The sequence below is a fragment of the Medicago sativa genome, chromosome 3, assembly GCF_051527215.1.
Source record: "Medicago sativa cultivar Bolivia chromosome 3, Bolivia_mono, whole genome shotgun sequence".
Lineage (NCBI taxonomy): Eukaryota > Viridiplantae > Streptophyta > Magnoliopsida > Fabales > Fabaceae > Medicago > Medicago sativa.
In genome coordinates this window covers 59,174,420-59,182,635 of record NC_140751.1, presented here as the reverse complement: position 1 = coordinate 59,182,635, position 8,216 = coordinate 59,174,420, and the positions used below count along the sequence as shown (strand labels likewise).

Sequence of the window (8,216 nt, the reverse complement as noted above, 5' to 3'; positions counted from 1 at the left end):
CGGGGTAACGGTTAGGTTTTTACGGACGAAATGGTAAAACCGGGAAAAACCATGACTGCACAGAGCTGCTGCGCAGGTCACTGGCTACTGCCTTCCCACGCCTGGGTGCAGCTTTCCACGCTTGAGCGCAGCAAGGCAGCCCCTCATGGGTGACTGCTTGTTGTGTTTTCGTTGCTGTCAGAACTTCGATTGTTGCGTTCTTGCGTCTTTTTCACTCATTTCCGTGTTGAATTAGCTCTGGGTGTAAACATAAAAGTTGTAGATAATTGAGTTAGCTTTCTAATGGATTTGGAGTGACTAGAAAATTATGTGTAGATTTTGAGTTATGATGAAAATAGTCCAAATGGGTCTTCAGAAAACTTTAAGAAAATTTAGCATAATTAATCCTAAGTTAGTCCAAAAACTTATGGTTGGGGCTCTGATTTAACGGGATGGGGCTTGCTTTTACTTTTATTCCTTACGTGTAATTTATGAACTTTTTATGAATAAATACTGAATCAAAACTTATGAGATTTTTCTGATGAGGCCTGCGTGCCAAATACTTTTTACGTTGATTGAACTAATTCCGCTGCGAAGTTTTGAAATACTTATGTTGAATGATTTTTGAAGGATAAATTGTTATCTATTCTATTTTACGATTTCTAAGAAGTGTAGCATTCCGTTTATGATTGAAAGATACTCTAATTTATTATGAAATTTTTATGTTGGGAAAACGGGGTGTTACATTGTCTATGGTCATGTACACTTGAACAAATATTAGCTTATCGAATTGACAATTTTTAATACCTTGTTATCATCAAAACTCTCAAAGGGTAATGTTAAACACATTTTGTTCCAACACAAGGTTCGCTTAGGTATGTCCATCTATGAATCTTAGGACACTCGCAGAACACTCTCGCTGGGCTTACTTAGTAGTTTTACAAACAGGCAGCCTTAATCTATGTCTGCCTTACTAAGGGTTTCAAGAGAATGGTCTTAATAGGTTATAGCTTTAAGTCGGACAGCTAGGTGCTTGTTTCCCTAATTACTAACCAGCTGTTTCCTAGCTTCAGTAATGCACCACACGACCCAATGGGTTTTAGCCACTGGGTACCTACGTCTAGGGTCAACAATCTTATGACATCTTTGGCTAGTTAATAGTCACTTACTTCCTAGACAGATAGTTAACAGTAAAGGGATATAAATATCAAGATATAAGCATCCAGTTAGTGATAGCAATATTAGGTCTTGTCACAACCTAAGTACCTAATCTAGCGTTGCATCTCTCACAGAAATAAAAATACTTCCTAATAAACTATATAGTAGACAAAAGCATAAATAAAATAAATAACGACAAATTAAATTAAATAAATATCCAACAAAAATATACAGAGGTTCGTCTTAGAACTCTAACCTAAAAAGATTTAGTTACACTTGGTGACTAAAAACAAACTACTAGAGATAAAAACATACCCTAGAAAATCAAGGAGAAGATATATTATCTCTTGAAGCTCCAAAGTGGCCTTCCTCTTGAACTGCTACCAAGGTTTAGGAGCTACCTTGATTGACAGCCACGAGTGTTATGTTGAGATCAGTGAATGCTCAATTGGTGGAGAGTCTAATGGAAAGATAGAAAAGTTTGAGAAAATTTGAAGAAGGCATTTGATGTATTCTTTGGTGAATTTCAAGATGAAAGAGAATGGAGTTGGTAATTGGTGAGGTGATGTGACCACCATGGTGGTGCATTAAGCAAAGTTGTCATTTGTGACAAATGTGACGTCTTGGATACGAGCAAAGGTGCTTGTTTTGGAGCTAAAGGGGTGCCGCATGTTGAAGTTATTGGACTTCTTAATACGAAGAAAAGGATTGAAGGTAGTAGTTGCCTTGGAATGTGAGACAAGGTGCCCAAGCTAGTTTAGATTTGGGACTTGGGCGTTTTAATGATGGACATCTAGAGGAGAAAGGTTTGAAACTAAGTGTTGTGCAGATGGGTGTTGACCTCTGTACGATCTAAGAGAATAGGAAGTATTGAGAATGAGCGTTGAGGCATTGTGCAGTTGCGCGAGTGTAACTTGTTGAATGTTGCTGTATAAACTTTAGGAGTCAACCATGGATCTATGAGCTATCTTATGTTTATTGGATAATGATTGGAAGTATTAATTAAGAAAATAGTTGTAAATTTTTGTAGTGCCAAGTCTATAGACTGTTAAGACTGTTGAGCATCGGGAGAGTCTAAACATTCAGAATGCTTGGGTGGTGTTATAGTGATGGTTTGATTGATAACCCTGAGGTGGTTGGATCTTAAGTTAGAGATATTATCGGCTAGATTTGGGGTGGTGAACCAAGAGATACCTTGGACTTAAGATGTAATGATTCTTCTTGGATTATATGGAAGTGAATTGAATGTTATGGGAACTTAAATAGGATTTATTCCATGACTAAGCGTGAACAATGTGTTTCACTTATCAGATTGTTTCGTGGTTGGATGAGTTGTTCTTGAACAAGTTAATTGTTGGGATTTTGGTTATGAGTTTCAATTGTTTGTGAGATAAGTGAAGTATGTGATTTCGGTGGTACTTTGACGTAAAGCCGTAAAGTAAATTTTTGGAGTTAGGTATGCTTTGAGAGGAACCTAATAGTTTAAGAGAACGCGAAAAAATTCAAGATTGGACCGAGTAATATTTTGAGATGTAAAGGGAGAAAGTGTGTACTTGAAATTTGGGAATATAAGGAAACTAATTTTGGATGAAGGTTGTGAGAGTAAGATGGAATCTCATCGATGAGTGAAGAAGTGTATATGTCATGGTAACCAGAAGTTGTGCTTATGAGATGGGGGATCGTCAATTGGTGAAGTGTGTCTATGATGGTAACCAAAAGCTATGCATAATAGATGATTCTTTTGGGATAAAAGGATTCCATGATCTTTGGTTAGGTCTTGATGACTCAAGTGAAATTGGAAAATTACAAGATTATTCCTCTATGACAATAATCGTAAAGAAAAGAGAAGTTTGGATCATGTACGTTTATGAAATAACCCAACATAACTTTGAATCGGTTATGGTTTTGGATTTTGACCAGTGAGTCAAAAAGTATGAAGTTGAGGTACCTGCAAAGAGGGTAGTGCCTACAAAGTAGTTACCCGACAGGTTAGTGTTCGGCATGGACAAGAGAGTAAAGGCAGTCTAAGAATTGAGGAAATGTTGGAATCAAAAGGAAATTTAAGTGACTACGGTGATGGACTCCGCCAAGGTTCGGGATGCGTTATGAGTATTAGATGGAAGATATGATCACTTGCAAGATTGAGAATTTATGAAGGAATTGTTACACATGATTTGGGACTTGCCACTGTGGTATTGAATTTTGGACTTAAGAGCATTGTTTCATCGATGTTAACAATGTATATTTATTGTGTGTAGTTGACTGAAAAGGTAAGTACTTTTGAGTGGAAGAGCTTAAGTCTAGTAAGGAATGATTGCAGGAAATCCATGAGGATGTTGAAGTTGTACTTACGAGTTTCAGAAAGGTAGGATGAAGGAGTTCTAAGTAGATTTATGAGGATTACGTCTATGATGAAATAATTAGTAAAGTATACCAAGGCGTGATATCCACGTGTTAAGAAATCAATGATTTGAGATGTTGGCGACATTGATGGTGGAACAATGATGAGAATGGAAGTGTTTCAAGATATATTTTGGATATGGAATTTCATAAGGAGCCCGAAAGTTGAAATGTATTAAGATTCATATGGATTATTGAAAAGAGGCTAGGAGTTTACGGGAGGAAAGACTTATTTGGGACATCACATGGTTATTTAAGGAAAGTATAAAGAGTTCATGTGAGGATAAACGTTGATTCGGGGAAGGAAATATTTTTGGTTAAGGTATGTTGATACAAATTAGGTGTTGATCTGGAGATTTAAGATGCTAAGGCATGATGAGAGTATTGGAAACCTTGGACGGAAATTCTATGTAAACATTGTTAAGCATTGAGTAGGACGTTGATTTTAACATTTTGATCCATTGAAAATGGTGTTTGTGTAAACTTGTCAACAAGTTGTGAATTTTTAATAGGATTCCTATGTGAAGAGTTTCAGATCGGTAAAGTAGTGTGACTGGAGTAAGTCAAAAAGGTATGAATATTAATAAGGGATGAAAACTCTCTATAGAGGCGGCAACTTCGTGGTTCTTGTATCAACTTCGTGGTCGGAGTAGCAGTGAATGTTTGTGTATTTTGTCTTGGACGTGACAAATGTTCTACACTTGATAGCTATTCGAGAGGTTTATGTAGTTTTGAGGCCTCAACTGAGAGGAAAACTAATGGATGATGAGGCCTGAAGAAAATTCAAGAGAGAATTTTCGTTAAGAGATGTAATTAAAATGATAGATATGGAAGACTAAAGGAGTATAGCGCTTGAATTGAGGATCTTAACCTTATATGAGGCTTGATAAAGCAATTTTGAGAATATTGGGAGGTTCTTAGTCGAGTGTTAGAGGTTGTCCTTCACCGGCAAGAAGCAAGATGACTATAGAAACTAATGGAAATTGATGTTTATGTTGGAATGATTATATTCCTTGTGCCTCAGGATAGTCCTGAGTGCAGGTTGCAAGAAACACTATTACATTTTGGTTAAGATGGTCTGCGCCACCATCATGACTGCTAGCTATCTATTGACAAATTGGGGAACTGATCATCCTTAATGTGTTGTTGATAGAAAGTGAACATCATGTTGAATGGAACAAGTCAATCTTACCCAGTGTTGTAGTGTGAAATTTTTGGAGGGTAGATGTGGAGACATCAAGAATTTTTATTGTGGACCTAGGCTCTTGAGGGACCAAGTGTCTTGTTTGCGTGTTGTTTGAGGTAATCTCGAGTGGAAGACTAAGTTTTGATGTCTAGAGTTTAAAGTCTATACGACTTTGTAAAGGGTCACAGTAGGTGTCTTGTCATGTCAGTATTTGTAGCAGTAATGACTAGTTAAGTCGTTACTCTTATCTTAGTTTCGAGGACGAAACTTCTTTTTGGAGGGTAGTAATGTAAGACCCGTAATTCAACTACAACTAAATATAGGGTTTGTATTTTGTTCTGATGTTTTCTTTGTTAATAAATGACATTTTGTCGAAAAATTATTTTGATTCCAAAACTATTATTTTGAATGGAAACTTGAAGAGCAAGTTAGATTATGTGAGGTCTAGGATTGACTCACATATATTGTTTTTCTATTCTGGGTGATTGAGTATGATTTTCATGATGTTTGTTAAGAATGATTATGTTTTTGTGACTTGAGTTAAGGGGAATGAATGAGTATGTGTTTTCTTAATCTTGTTGAACATTTTTGCGAGTTTGGGGATTCGGGTAAAATCAATTATGAATTCGCCTGCAAATGAAATATTAATGGACCATGAGAGTCATTATATTCATTCAGGGAATTTACTATTCGTTTTGGGAATTTAGCAATATCATACCTGCTGGTTGAGAAAAATTTCGAAAAGAAAATATTAGAGAATGAATAGTGGTTTTAGAGTAAGGAAGTAATTCTAAGATGTTTGAGACTTGTTAGAGGTTCATCAGAGTTAAGATAGAACTTTATCAGTTACGTGTGCCTTGAACCGCGAAAAAAACCGGGTCCGGTTTATTTCCAAAACCAAAACTCTATAAATAGAGGTTCATACCACTTTTTTATAGAAAAATCAAGACTTTCTCTCTCTTCCCTCTCTCATTTCCGCAACTTTTCTTTTCTCCACCGTTCCGTGGCCGTAACTTCTTCGTTCCTTGTCCGAATCGCGCCAACGAGATATCAAAACGAAGCCCTTGACGATTCCTATCTTCCCACGCGTGATTCACTGTCAATAGATGAGGTATTCCTCCCCTTTTTCCTCTTTTAAATCTCGGTTTTGAGCATTTGTTGGTGTTGGGTGTCAAGTTTCGATTTTCTTGTGTGATGCTATGTATTAATGTTGTTGGGTAAGTCCGTATGAGTATAGATCTGAAAGAAAATTTACGATCCGTTCATTTTAAAGTTTTAGTGTTTTTCGAAAAGTGTCGAAATGTGAATTTTATTTGATATTTATGCTTTAGACAAGTAAATGAGTTGATTCAACCGATTAGTTTTTGAAAAAAGTTGTCTGGAAGAAAGGGCTGAAACGTGCAAGGGTATTTTCGTCATTTTTTAACTGTTTAACTGTGAAAATGAGTTGACCAATGGCTTTGCGTCGTCGAGACATTCGAAATGGACCTATGGTTCGCGACGTTCCGACGACGGATGAATTTATTATGATTTTCTGAAAATAATGTGTCTGAGCTGACGCTGGAAGTGACTGCTGACACTATCAGAGTTCGAATTTTTTATGTTTGAACTGTTGAATGGTGAAAATATTTTTTCTGTGAATTTGTGTTAGGTTGACTGAGCCAGAGGGTCTGGTATGCGATGTAAACACAAAGGAGACTTTGTCGAAAATTCGTCAGATTCATTTTATCTTATTTTTGAGTGGTTTTGAAAAGAGGTTTCAAAACGGATAATATTTTGGGATTCACCTGAACATGAAAAGTATTTGTCAAATTGTTTAGAAATCTTTAAGGTCTCTCAGAAGACTTAGAGTATTTGAGAAAATATTTCCTTGGGTGATTTTAAGGAAAAATGCAATTTAAATTAGTCTCATCGAAGTATTAGGAGAATATTTTAGAAACATTGTTATTTTGAAATTGTCTAAAGAACAAAATGTTTTGAGTAGATAAATTTTCGAAAGAAAAGTCTCTGATGAGAGAGAGTTCTTCATAGTTACTTTTGTCAAATTTATGGTGATTAAGTGTTTTGAGAGGTTTTGAGACGAATGCTCTTTTGGAAAACATTTTATTTAAGTTTTTGGAATTATTGAAGTTGATCATATTTCCGAGTGAGTTGAATTTCACCTAGAATGGGTAGGAAGCTTTAGAGCCGATATTTACCTAAGTTATTGTATCTGCTAGGATACGTAGCTCGAGGGTTTAGAGACGTTCCTGAGGTAGATGCTTACGAGTTGTAGAGCTGTACATTTTAAGGAATGCTTTGCTCAGGTAAGGGCACTTTCTTCAACATCATAGTTACTTAAATGCCTGGATGGTGTATGTGCTATTGTGTGTATTGTGAATATGATATGTTAAGTGAGTGTGTTTGCCCAGTGTGGGATTTGTTTGCAATCAACTTGATTATGATATGTTGATGTGCGTTGCTTTCATATGATTTGTGAATAAATATATGAAATGCATGTTGATTCATGAAATGTTGTTTGATATGAATTGAAAGATAATATGTGAACTGCCAGTTGAGGCATGTTTTTATACTACATATGTTGAATGATGTATAAGAGTTGCATTTGCACATATTGAGTGGACAATATATGTTCAAGCATTTCATGGTACATGTTAGTTCGTTGGACGCACGGGTCTTATAGTACGCGGTAGTTCGTGGAGACGCACGAACGCGCGGGGTGTGGACTGCTGTGAAGGAACCCACCTTAAATCTATGAGATTGGGTCTTATAATACGCGGTAGTTCGTGGAGACGCACGAATGCGCGGGGTGTGGACTGCCGTAAAGGAACCCACCTTAAATCTGGTCTTATAGTACGCGGTAGTCTGTGGAGACGCACGGACGCGCGGTGTGTGGACTGCCGTGAAGGAACCCACCTTAAATCTATGAGAATCATGATTTTCTTACCCTCTGCGGAGTGGATTATTCCGGAATCATTTGCATGTGATAGGCCAGTGGAGGTTGTATCACACATGTAGAGTCTGCATTTACTAGGCTAATTGTGCATCATTATATTTTGTGTGAGGAATGTTTATGCCGATGCCATTTACCATGCTAGTATATATGCCTGCAGTATTTTTGTAATTATGTTGTTATTAGATCGTGACCCTTTCCATTAATTTGTGGATCGGGCTTTGCCCCATATCCAAATAGGGAGTGTGCTTTGCGGGAATAGCAAAGGTTTTGGAGGTGTAGCAGTTTGGCAGTCAGGCTTGATGCCATTGGTGGGATCTTGTACCATGTCATCCAGTTCAGAGTTAAGGATCAACTTAGATGTTTTACTTGTGGTGTCTTATGTTTATGTATTTTTACTTCTTTTGTTTGGGCACCGCTGTAAATGATATTACCATGGGAAATGAATACTCGAACACTAATTTATACTTTCGCAGTGCATGATTTGATATTAAAAGCTCATTGCCTAATATTGTTTTATAAAATGTGACATTTGATTCA

At 36.8% G+C, this 8,216-nt stretch overlaps 1 long non-coding RNA gene across 1 annotated transcript; it reads left to right on the top strand.

Annotated features, from left to right (window-relative positions):
• Positions 1–6,940: 6,940 nt before the first annotated feature.
• LOC146938674 (uncharacterized) lies at positions 6,941–8,216 on the top strand. The gene is made up of 2 exons (XR_015033398.1): positions 6,941–7,029; positions 7,917–8,216. It is a non-coding gene; the product is annotated as an uncharacterized LOC146938674 (long non-coding RNA).